General features: G+C 46.8%; 1 pseudogene; it reads right to left on the bottom strand.

Annotated features, from left to right (window-relative positions):
• Positions 1-3,454: 3,454 nt before the first annotated feature.
• LOC136488287 (putative disease resistance protein RGA4) overlaps positions 3,455-13,625 on the bottom strand; it is a 50,260-nt pseudogene continuing 40,089 nt past the window's right edge.

Here is a 13,625-nt window from a genome sequence, read left to right as displayed (position 1 = left end):
GATTAAGAAAAATTATTAGTTTTTTTTCATCATATCATATGAAGTAGTGGTGATAACATATAAAGTTACTTACTTTTGCCCTTCGGGGCGAATCACTAGGCGTTGGTGAGGAAGCGGAACCTGTGGGAGGCTCACGGGACCTCGCAAGTAGACACTCGAAGAGGAGTCGGAGGAAGCGGAACCCATGCCTACCGCATCTAACTCGTCGTCCTCGTGCGACCCCTCCTCCTCGTCCGTCTGCCGAACTAGCTCCTTGTCCAACTCGTCCACGGGCGCCACCTCCTCCTCCAGCTCTTCCTCACGCGTCGTGGGAGGAGATGGCCCCCTCCTGCGGCTGGCGCTCCTCCACCTCCTCATGTCTGATCCCTCCATCGCCCCCTCCGCCTCCTCCTGCAGCCGGCGTGGTCTTTGGTAAATCAAGTTTACGGACCTATGACGGTCACCCCGCCATCTTTGTTCAATCACCTGCAATAAAAAAGAAAAACAAGACGTAATTAGAAATAGGTGCAAAAATGAATAAAACATAATTACAAAAAACATAGTAATACATGTATTAGAAATATATGCAAAAATGAACAAAACATAATTACAAAAAACATAGTATTACATGTATTAGAAATAATCTTTATGATTGAGATTAGCTGGATCATATGTCTCGTCATCACTATCAACATTGTCCAACTCATCAACACTATCCGAAGGAGGAATGTTGTCTTCATTGTCATTGCCTAAACGTAATCGCTCAAGCATTTGTATGTCCTTCAGATTTCGCACCTCGTCTCCAGCGTCCTCGTCATCATCCCTTTCATTGTCTACTTCCATTCCTATCTCTTCGGTTAAGTCTATGTCAAACCTCCCTTGAAGCCCCTCTTCTTGACAGAACTCTCCATCATATGTGTTTGGGTTTAAGTTGTAATCTTCATCGTTTGGGACAGGTAGTTTACCATGTGGCGATACCTTGTGCACAATAGACCAACCCTTAAGATGCTCGGTGTCTTTGCACGCGTATGACGTATAATAAACCTGGACGACCTGTTGAGCCACAATGTAGACATCTTTTCCTGGATAGACGGAATCCTGTCGAATCTCGACTAGCCCAAGCTTAGGGGTCCGTCTCATTACTCCAGGATAAAACCAGTGGCATTTGAATATGACAGGAGTAAGAGGTTTGGAACCATAGAATGATAGTTCGTAGATTTCTTCAATTCTTCCATAGTAGTCGAGTACATCAGTGTCGGGCGTAGCAACTCCGCTGTTTGTGGTTTGTAAGCATCGTATGTGACAACGTGCACAAAATCTTCTAAAATTTTTATCATAGCCTCCACATACGATATCACGACATCTCAACAAGTTTCATGATTTTCGGACTTCGTTTGCTTTTTATAGAATTTAAAAACACTTCGCACGGAAGTTCGCGGTCATGTTTCGTGAACGAGATATCCGAAATTTTGGGTCCGTTCCTGGATACGGCCTCACACTACACTCAGTAACATGACTATCATTTTTCGAATCATTAAATTCCATTATTCGTACCACGTGCAGTTCAAATTTATATTTTTCGAAAAAATTCAAGTAAACGAAATAAAGTAACTAAATATATCAAAAAGCCACAAAAAATTCCCAAATTCTAACGAGGAGTTAGTACTTAAAAAGGGCTGCACAAAAAAATTGGAGGCCAAAAAACAAAAAAAAAACTTTGCCGAGCGCCGGGGCATGGCACTTGGCAAATGGGGTCTTTGCCGAGTGCCAAGAATAAGGCGCCCGGCAAAGAGGGTTTTTGAATTTTTTTTTAGAAAAATTCTCTTTGCCGAGTGCCCTAGGGCACTCGGCAAAGGTATTTCAGAAAAAAAGTAATTTTTTAATTCCTCTCTTTGCCGAGTGCCGAATCAGTGGGCACTCGGCAAAGACATTTCAAAAAAAATATTGAATCTTTGCCGAGCGTCGTGTCAGGGGCACTCGGCAAAGTATTTTCCAAAAAAAAAAATCTTTGCCGAGTGCTTAACAGCAGGCACTCGGCAAAGAAGGACGTAGCCGAACACCGTTACGCGGGGCAGCCTATGCCGAGTGCCGCGCTTTTGCCAAGAGCCTGGCACTCGGCAAAGAAGTCCTTTGCCGAGTGCCCTTTTTTGCCGAGTGCAATTCTTTGCCGAGTGCCCGATTTTTGACACTCGGCAAAGGCCCTGTTTCCAGTAGTGCCTGCCCATAAATATATCTATACGAGAAACTAAGTTTGAAAGAGATATAAGATGTGGACAATAGGAGAGAGAAGATAAATGATTAGACCAAAATCTATCTTGAAGAAACCTTGAATATAATTACTTTGTGTAGTGTGTATATAACTTATCAAATACTAGTTAAAAACCATCTTATATTTTTAGGTTGAGTTTGCCAAAATAATGTCAGTTCAGAAACAAAACCTACCAAAAAGGCTAGGTACCAGTTATTTGTACTCGGTTATCAGAGAGGATCATCCAGACACAGAGATCGTTGGGTTCTGCAAGTCTGGCATGCCTGGATGCCTTTACCGATTGGATCATCTGGCAGTGCGAATTGAAAAGACGGTGTCGGAGCTTCAACTACTGTGCCCTCCCTAGTTTAATCTACCTGTGCCCTACGTGCCTCCGAGGGCGATAATAAACAAAAAAAGATTCCTCCATGGAAGTTCAACTCTCTTCATGCCATGCCGAATATAACGAAGGACAAGAAGCTAAGGTCGTCGATGGTAAACTAAATACATAATCAACTCATCGATCGGCTGGCGCGCTGTCATCGCGCTGGCGACGTATGGCATATGCGAGTGTCATGGTTGTTGGCGGGCGAAAATTAATGAGACGCCGGACGACCTGCTTGGAGTCATGGAGTGTCGCGTGGCCGTTTATTGTACACCGATGATCGCATGTTTATTGGCGGACTCTGGAGATGGAAGAAGAAGATGACGCCGTGTTGCTTGGCTGGGAATGATCTGTGAAAGGGTGTTGGAACTTAGAAGTCAACTGATGATATATGTATGTGGTATATACCATTCCTTAGATGCCCTTACACAGACTGGATCACCATCATGATTGGGTAGTGCTATTTTAAAATAGGCAATTTTTGCTAAATAATCAGGGTGGCCAGACGCGTGTTGACGCGTCGAACCCTTGTATGCGAAGTGAATGAAGACGCGTCTGTGATTAGCTTTTCTTACATAGTGTCTGTCTGTCGCGACAGAAGCTGATGATGCAGAAGAAAAAGACGCAGTCATGGACTCATGGTAAATTTAGCTAGTGTGTTTGTTTCACTGCTAATCAGGTTTCAAGAACATCAGAGAAGAATGAGATATATTTTTGTCCTCATCCGATGCACAGTGCGACTCGCAGGTCTCAATCAAGAACACATACTGTAGGCACAACCAGCAAAATTAGTTGTAGTACAACCCCAGATCGACCACCCAAACGCCCAAATCCATATTCAGCTACACTCGTGATGACGTTTCCTTTTGCTGTTGCAGCCGCCCATATGTCGTCTGATAACCAATATATGCTGCATACCCGACTGCTTCCATCCACTGCTCTGACAAGGAGGCGACGCCCATGGCTTCACTGCAGTGCAGACATGCCCCACGCAACCAGGCGACCACATGACGATAAGAATTGCACCTGCACGCGTTGATCAATTCTGGTTTACTGCATGAAACAAAGAGCAATGTACGAGTAGCTGTTTCAAGTGATCCTTGAGAATCACTTGAAACGGCACATGGAGTGAAGAAATTTAGCGGAAAGCACTAACTAGCGAGGGCAAAGTTACCTGAATCGTGCACAGAGGGGAAGGCGTTTGTCAGCATGCGCACGTCGTCCTACCAGCATTTCGTCTTCAATCGGACATGTTTGACAGTAAGCAAACCATGCACGTGCCAACCTGCCTGAGGATGAGAGATTTAATTTTTTTTTCAACAGGAGGAAGCTAAAAGAACAGAGTCTCTGATAATAAAAGTTATTTTAGACGGAGCTGCTGGGTTAATTTTTTCCTTGACCAATGGTAGCTCGACTGATATTTGTCTCAAAGTGGAAAGGATCTCTTGTGTACATCACGTACCATTTCCTGCCATTACCGTTGGCATAGGCCTCGACATGCTGGATATGTTTCAGCTTGTCCCACTCAGGGCTTGATTTCCTTGACGCAATCGATGTGAGCAATGATAAGGTGCAGTGTAGCTCCAAATGCCTTGGGTTTACATCCTTCAGATATCTTGGTAGAGTTTCCACGCCATAATCCTCCAGCAGGAGTGTCTGGAGCGCCGGTACACCCTTCAATACCTTCATTCTGGGGCAGTTGCAGATGACAAGATTCTTCAGGCTTGGTAGAAAACTAATCCTCTCCAGGTCAGTGTTTCTGAACGCTTCATCAAGCAGAACAACATGAGAAAAGTGGTCCAAAGATTTTAGGCAGTCGACGTCATTTACATGGAGTTCCCTCAGATTCTTTGTGTGGAAGGCAAGGCCACGTGGCACGTGACTCAAGTTGCATCTCTGGAGTTGAAGATACTCCAAGACAGGCATGGCATGCACTTGCTCCTCCCACTCCCACTCCTCCCATTCCACCATTCCTATAAAATTTAGCTTGAGCAATCTAGAGAACCCAGCACTACCCGAGAACGCTTGCAACACACGAATTCTTGCCCAAGACGCCTTATGGCTGGGGCCCTGTCGATCTGTAGGAGCTCCAACCAGGGGGAGCTGACACAGGCCATCAGGAAGTTCGGTGCAGCAGGCCAGGTCATCCATTGTCAGAATTCTCAAGCTCTCAAGATGGAGGGCAAAGATCATTAAAAACCTCCTCAATTTGTAACTGCTCCTTCTCAGAGTCGCCTTCTTTATCTTTTTCCAGCCGACCATCAGCTCCAAGTCTACTGGTGCAACTTAGTGCCAGTTCTCTTAGGCATTCCTTTACACTAAGCCTGACTTCTGTAGCAAATGATGAAGAAGATACATTCTCCATGAGTCTTATACCAAGCTCTGTTAGCTGGCAAAGAGGACCCAGATCTTGCAAACTACACCGGTCACCATCCATGTGGGTTGGATACCCATGTAATTTCCTCAAAGAGGTTATACCACGAAAACCCTCTGGTATACTTTTTATAGATGTCCTGCTAAGTTTAAGAAACCTCAAGTGTTGTAGCATTGCAATGCTACTAGGAAGCTTAACCAAACTCTGACAACTAAAAAGGCTAATATACTGCAAGAACTTCAACTTGCCAATATTCTCAGGTAAGCTAGATGCGTTACTGTTTTCTATTGATAAATACCTCAAGTGTTTGAGTTGATACAAAGATTCAACTAATAAATAAAAATTATTTATGGACTCCAAATGTAGTGTCCGAAGACTTGAAAAGGGATCCAATGAATCACTAGGCTTTGTCTTTACATGCCCAACCAATATCAGTGTTCTTAGTGATGTATGTGCTTGTAGAGAACACCAATCTAAATCATTTGATTCTGATCCTTTGTTTTGCAGGGATAAACGAATCAACTTTTGTGAATTGAGTTTATTCAACATAATACCAATTTCACTATTGTGACCCATTAGTGCCTCATTTCCTGCCACATACTGAGCAAAAGAGCGAACAACATCATGCATGTTGCGAACAGCATGATCAATGTACCTTTTATTTGGCTCAATAAGGTTTCTCTGAATTAATTCGTCATAGTACTCTTTTCCTATTTCCTCTAAGTCACGTGAGGTTCCATGAAGAAATCCTTCACTGATCCACATGCCAACAATGTCATCAACCAAAAAAATTGTGTCCTTAGGAAGGAGGGAGTAGTGCAAAAAACAATGTTTCAAGCCTGGACCCAAGTCATCATAGCTAAGATATATTGAATTGCTTAACTCTTTAGGCATTTGAGAAACTGACCATAGAGAGTCCTTTAAGACATTTTCCCAGTCGACTGGCCTTATGTTTTTCTGGCGTAGCAGACCTCCAATAACTTTGACCGCGAGTGGTAAACCATCGCATTTTTCTATAATTCCCATTCCAATATCCTTTAGCATTTCAAGCTGGGGCTCATCATTTACACTTCTAACTACCTGCAAGCATATCAGACTAATTAGATAAGCATTCATTTTTTCACCAGTACGGCAAATGTGGAGATCAGGTTAATACAAAGCGCATGATAAATAAATTGCACTGTCCCTTTGTCACTACCAAGACAGAACTTCAAGCTCAAATTTTTAATGCTCTGGTGGCACACAATTTTTGGTCCTCTTCCATTTATATATGCATGTGCACATAACAAAATAGAAAAGGCATCTAACAATCTACATGCTACTAATTTTTAGCTACATCGATCTGGAGGAAAGACAAAACAAGATCAAATACACAACAGATATTTTGTGGCGGGGCATGCCTTTCAGCTAAGTACAATCTAACATGAACCCTTGAACTGTCCACTGAATATTTAGTTATACACATTTTTTTATTTTTCATGTCTGCCGTGCACTTTCACATTAGATCGTCCTAGTGAAGTTAGATCTTGTACATTGATTTTCCCCAATTTTCAATGTTCTATATTAAAGGAAATGTAAATAAGTCACTTTTTGAGCATATTAATTCAAATATAATTAAATCAGTGGTCCACAGTTATTTTAGAGTAACATAGCTATAAACTTTGGGAACTAATTTGGTAAAAGAATCATTTTTCCCAATTCCATAGTAATTTTTACCCATGCATGCACATACTGTTTACTAGTACACAAAGGGCCTATAGTTCCAGTTAGGACACCCCTTTAGTCCCGGTTTCCTATCCTTTACTCCTGACATAGGCAGGCCGGACTGAAGGGACCTTTAGTTTTGGTTGGCAACACCAACCGGGACACCATGACTAAAAGGGTCTCCAGGCCACTCCCGGGGGCGGACACCTTTAGTCCCAGTTAAGGTCCCTTTTTATTTTTCTTTTCTTTTCTAGTTTCCTTTTCCTTTATGGATTCTTTTCAAGCCCCTATACTGGCATACCCAAGTCCCTATTTGAACTTGGTTTGTGGAATCTTATCATCACACATTCATCACCACACCAAGAGGTGGTTCCCAACTGAAAATCAATTGTTCACACTACTATAGTGAAGTCCATCCACAATGCATTATCGATATCACTCATACTACCAAAATCCATGTATGATAAAAAAGTGTATCCTATCATAACACAAGCACCGCTCGCAACAGTTTTTCAGATCAGTTAGCTAGGATGTGGCTCAAGGGTACTACTCTGTTTTATAGTATATTTGTAGTACGTGCGATTAGCAGGCATGGCACCAAAAAAATGTCATATAGTTTTTGAACTTTCTATTATGCTGCTATGCTACTTTTTACTTTAACACAACGAAGGTTTGTAAGCTCTCCACTGATCTTTTTGAGCGCAAGATGTCCATACTAAGAAAAAGGTAAGGTTTTCTTAATTATACCTCATAAAAAACCATAAAATGAACTTATTATTGTTTCCTAAGTCTGTAAACTGAATTTTCTAGGGAATTTACCATTTCTTATTGCCTTCATTGTCAGTGTTACGCAATGGCACTCAAAATTTCCATTACAAAACCATGAAAATTCCGTGCACTTTTCCCACAAAAAAAATGATGTAGACTTGTTGTACAGGTTCTTGTTTGAATGTTTTGATGAAACTGTGAATAACTGGTGGGGTCCCTAAAATATGAAACTATCAGGCAACTGATGCTTTATATTTGTAATATCGCAATATATACTAAATATACTAGATTTTTGCAACATAAAAGGAATACTGCAAGTGGTAGAAGATCGAGCCCTTACTTTTAAGAGTGCACCAAATATAATGTGATGCAGCTAACAAGCACGACGTCTGAATGAAAACCAAAGGAAATTTTCAAAGAATGGGTGAGCTTGTATGGACCTGTTTCTTGAGAAGCAACCATGCATCCCCAGGGTCAAGTTTATTGATATGGTGGTAGGGTTCCTCTGCCATCATTCCTCGTGCGACATTGTCATGCCTAGTGGTGATGAGGACACGGCTACCATGAGCTAGGGAAGCATTGAGCAAGGGCGTTCCAAGCACACCCTCCCATGCACGATAGTCCCAGACATCATACATTATCAATAAGGTCCTATGTCCCTTTAAGGCTTCCATTAGAGCTCGCTCTTGCAGTGCCTTTGCATTTCCGGCAATATGGTGGTATCCCCCAGCTTCAGAGATTGCTCTCCTCAACAGCTCAATCTCATCAAAGTCTTGGTTGACACTCAACCATATTTTCTTTGTGAAATCTTGTTGTATTATGTCATTATTAAGGATCTTTTGGGCAAGGATGGTCTTGCCAATCCCTCCAACCCCACAATGGCGAAAACCATAATTCTGTTATATTCTTGTTGTGTTTGATACTCTTTTGTGAGCATCGCCACTAGATTTTTTGTGTCCTCCTCAATCTTCTCACCAACCAAACCTGATCCATCGAGGGCCCCCGATGTCTCACGTGTACTTGAACCAAATGATGCCTTCTTACTTCCATCGTCCTCATAGGAACCAAGGTTGATGAAGTTGAATGACACGCTACGTGCCTTGATGTCATCTAGCCTCTTGTTAAGGTTCTTGATGCGGTTTCCAATATCATGGGCATGGAGGGGAGTCCGCATGCAGAATAGCAATGGGTTGAAGCATCCCATGTCCCGGCTTGGGCCTTGCTCCATGGCCTTGAGCTGGCACAGATCCAGGATGTTTGTGGCATCATACATGGCATCCCGAAGCTCTCCCACCCATGCCTTCACACTTAGATCAGTGATGTTCCTCCTATCAGCATCTGTGAGGAAGTTCTTGAGATCTCCAAGCTTGACTCCCATCTTGTCAATCTCCCGGGTGACCCCTAGTAGTATATGCACCTCTTCTTTAGCCATGTTCACCAACATGTGTGGGATGTAGGCTGCCAAAACAGCAAGGACAGCCACCATGGCAGTGAGCTTGTATGGCTATTTTTCTGCAACAAAAGAAAACCATCATTTATAGGTTCAATAGCCTATAAACTCGGTCCATCCAAAAATAAATCAATTCCTAGAATGACCCTAAACAGTATAAGTTTGATCAAGTTTATAGAAGAGGGTGAAAATATCTATAGCACGAAATACGTACATTATGAATATATATATATATATATATATATATATATATATATATTCCATGAGGTATGTAGTTAGTGATACTAATTTGGTGATAGAAGTTTTGGTGCTCTTTTCAATAAATCTAGTTAAATTTAAATAGTTCGACTTAATACAACTCTAGAAGTTGAACTAATTTGGGACGAAGGGAGCACTCACCACAGGAAACTGGCTCTTTGCCGACTGCAATTTTATTTGCCAACTGTTTTTTTTCGACACTCGGCAAAGAGGTCCCTTTGCCAACTGGAATTTCCTGCAGTCGGCAAAGCATGATTTGCCGACTGCCTGGATTTGCCGACTGCCAGGCAGTTGGCAAAGAATTGCAGTCGGCAAAGGCAGGCCATGATTGACGCCATCCACGCCGTCACCTTTGCCGACTGCCACTCCGTCAGCAGTCGGCAAAGGCGCAGGCTTTGCCGACTGCCATCCTCCCTGGCAGTCGGCAAAGGCTCTTTGCCAACTGCCACTGATGGCAGTCGGCAAAGAATTAATTTTTTTTTTCGATTTTCGATCCCAGTTTTTTTGTGTTGCCTTGCTACAGTAAGTACATGATATATTCCAAGTTTGGGGTCATTTTGATTTATTTTGCTATATTCCGTAGATTTTTTCTGTTTCTTTGATTTTTTCCGACAGCTCCAGATTTGAACTGCAGGTACATGAAATAATGGAATCCGGCCATTCAGAAAATGATATTCATGATGTTTGGAGCATGTTGAGGCCGTGTGCGGGGCCTCGCGTGAAATTTCGACCGTGTTGGTGTCGGAACACGCCGAGCCACGCACGTGAAAAGTGTTTTTAAATTTTATAAAATCGAAACGGAGTCCGAAAATGACGAAACTTGACGACGTGTCTTGTCATCGCATGCGGAGGCTGTGGTAAAAATTTGAGAAAGTTTCGAGCAAGTGGCGACGTCGGGTGGCTAAAACCTGGACATCTCCACATGTGATAACTTGTTCCTGCACTCGACGTCCACATGTGATAAGTTATCACATGTGGAGATGTCCAGGTTTTAGCCACCCGACGTCGCCACTTGCTCGAAACTTTCTCAAATTTTTACCACAGCCTCCGCATGCGATGACAAGACACGTCGTCAAGTTTCGTCATTTTCGGACTCCGTTTCGATTTTATAAAATTTAAAAACACTTTTCACGCGCGTGGCTCGGCGTGTTCCGACACCAACACAGTCGAAATTTCACGCGAGGCCTCGCACATGGCCTCAACATGCTCCAAACATCATGAATATCATTTTCTGAATGGCCGGATTCCATTATTTCATGTACCTGCAGTTCAAATCTGGAGCTGTCGGAAAAAATCAAAGAAACAGAAAAAATCTACGGAATATAGCAAAATAAATCAAAATGACCCTAAACTTGGAATATATCATGTACTTACTGTATCAAGGCAACACAAAAAAACTGGGATCGAAAATCGAAAAAAAAAATTAATTCTTTGCCGACTGCCATCAGTGGCAGTTGGCAAAGAGCCTTTGCCGACTGCCAGGGAGGATGGCAGTCGGCAAAGAATTTCTGAGAAAAAAATCAAAAATAACCTTTGCCGACTGCCAGGGAGCAGAGCAGTCGGCAAAGTATTTTTAAAAAAAATTAAAAAAAATAATTTTTTGAAAAAAAAATAATAGACCTTTGCCGACTGCGTCACATGCTGGCAGTCGGCAAAGGGAAAAAATAATAAAAAAAGGAAAACGTCGCCTTATCCGCTCGGCCCGCCCTCCCCTCCCCAAAATCCTGCTCGCCCGCCGCCGCGCCACCCAGCCGCCCCCGCCGTCGACGCCGTCGCCCGGCCGGCCGCCGGCATCCCACCCCGGCCCCCCCCGAACCATCCCATGGCAGCCGCCCCAGCGCCCCCTCGACCGCGGGGGCGGCGAAGCGCATCCCCGGCGGCGCGGCGACACACACGTGCAAGGCCGGCCGAGGCCCGCAGCCCCCTCCCAGGCGGCGCGGCGCCCCCACCGCGCGGCGCCCTCACCCCCCCCCGCGCCTCCCCCCTCCCCCAGCCGCCCTCTCCGGCGGCCGCGCGCCCCTCCCGGCGGCCGCGCGCGCCCTCCCAGCGGCCGCACGCCCCCCCCAGGCGGGCGGAGCCCTCCCCCGCCGGCGGCGGGCCTCCCGCGCCCCCCCCCCCCCCGAGCTCGGTTCAACACCCCGGGCGCGGCAATCCCCCGGCGGCGCCCCCCCGACCCCCGCGCTCCCCCCCCGCGCTGGGCCACCCCCCGCGGAGCGTCCCCCCTGCGCTAGGACCCCCGCGCTGGGCCCCTCCCGCACCGGAGCCCCGCCACGGCCCCTCACCGGCGCTGCCCCGCCCCGATCCGGCCCCGGCCAGGCGCGCCGCCGCGTGCAGCTCCGGCGTCGGCCCCGCAGCGGCCGCGGCCTCGCCCCGACCCGCCCCGGCGCCGTCGCTGCCCCGCCCCGATCCGGCGTGCCCCGCTCCGTCCGCCGTCCGCCGTCCGCGCGCCGTTCGCCGTCCGCCGGCCCTGCGTCGCCGTCCTCGCCGCGCCGTCCTCGCCTCGCCGTCCTCGCCTCGCCGCGCCGTCCCCTGCCTCGCCGTCCTCGCGCGCGCCTCTGCTCCACGCGCCGGTGACGCCGTCCGTGACGACGAGGTAGTAGTACTACTAGTAGTAGTAGTTTACTTTATTAATACCTGCTTATATTCTTCTGCATGGATTGGAAATACATTTGTGGTTGTCGGCCATCGTGCCTGACATGTATATGTGTTTGTCGGCCATCGTGCCGTCTTTTCTTGCAGGTTTGGTAACCTTCCCGTACAGGGGAGGTGCTGCCGAAATTTTTCGTTCTCACTAATTGTTTTTCTTTTTCAGGAGGGCTCCCATTGGAGGCTAGCCGGAGGAGCACGACTCGGCACTGCCCCGCTAGCCTTTCTTCACCGGCACCTGCGGTATGACCCCTCTTTCTGCCACTTGTAGTCGTAGGTCGCGTTACCCAGTTAGGCGTCTCCCGTCCGAAACGGATACGGTTGGAAGTATGCGTTCTTCGCATATGTATAACCGTATCCGTTTTGGATTGTCCACGTTATCTGGATAGCCCGAGGATGCGCAGACGAGGTTAGCTCCCATGTTCCGCTCCCGTCCGAGTCGGAGTTTCGGCAGGACCTCCCCGTTGTTCTCTGGATACACACTCTCCCCGCCGGGACGTGTATCGGGAGAACAGCGGGGAGGTGCTGCCGAAATTCTGTCTCGGATGGGAGCGGAGCATGGAAGCTAACCTCGTCTGCGCATGCTCGGGTGGGATTAGGACCTATCCTTCACCTATTAGATGGTAGGAGCGCGTTGTAGATGCACTTGCTGGTTTTATCACATGTTAACATTGCCGCATGACAGAGCATGGGTGACCGTGAGTGGATGTACTCGGGCTTCGCAAGTAAGAGCCACGAATGGATCAGGGGGACGACTGAGTTCCTAGGAGCATGCATTTGGCCCAGCTGCTAAAGGGTCGATTCGGATGCCGTGTCCCTGCAGCGAGTGCAGGAACAAGAAGAAGAAAGTAAAGGCTCAGGTGTTGAGAGATCTGTTCAAGCACGGGTTCGTTCCAAACTATACCCGTTGGCGCCACCATGGTGAATACCATCCTATTAGGGACGAGGTGGTGCGACCCGTCCTCGAGGAGTATGATGGCGATGCCGGGATGGCAGACATGATGGCAGACTTCCATGAAGCACGGTTTGGCGAAGGAATGGATGTGGAGGAAGATCCGGAGGAAACCGCGAAGGCCTTCTACGACATGATGGAGTCGGCACAGAAGCCCCTTCACGAGAAGACAAAGCTTACGCAACTGGATGCCGTCTCACGCCTGATAGGGTTGAAGTCGCAGCTGGGCATTAGTCGAAACGGCTTCGATCTCGTGTTGAGCATTGTTGGGGGACTGCTTCCGGCAGATCATGTCCTGCCGACGAACACCTACGCTACACAGAAGCTCCTTCGTGCACTTAAGATGCCGTATGAGGGGATCCATGCTTGTCCGAAGGGGTGCGTCCTGTTCAGGGGAGACCTCGAGGAAGCAAAAACCTGTCCGAAGTGCGATGCCTCTAGGTTCGTGTTGGTAGAAGGCTCTGATGGCAGCATGAAACAGTCAAAGGTCCCCGAGAAGGTCGTACGGCACCTTCCTTTCGTACCGAGGCTGCAACGGCTGTATATGACGGAGGAGTCCGCGAAACAGATGACGTGGCACAAGAATGGCAAAAGATACCATCCTGACAAGATGGTACACCCGGCGGACGGTGATGCATGGAAGCACTTCGATAACATGAATCCTGTCAAGGCTATGGAGGCTCGGAATGTACGCGTAGCGCTGGCAACAGATGGGTTCAACCCGTTTGGAATGATGGCGGCCCCGTACACTTGCTGGCCCGTGTTTGTGATCCCCCTCAATCTCCCCCCCCGGCGTCATGTTTGAACCTAAGAACGTGCTCTTGACGCTGATAATACCTGGACACCCGGGCGACAATATGG

Source organism: Miscanthus floridulus, chromosome 10 (genome assembly GCF_019320115.1).
Source record: "Miscanthus floridulus cultivar M001 chromosome 10, ASM1932011v1, whole genome shotgun sequence".
NCBI lineage: Eukaryota > Viridiplantae > Streptophyta > Magnoliopsida > Poales > Poaceae > Miscanthus > Miscanthus floridulus.
The sequence above is the reverse complement of the archived record's forward strand: the minus strand, read 5'-3'. Positions and strand labels throughout refer to the sequence as shown.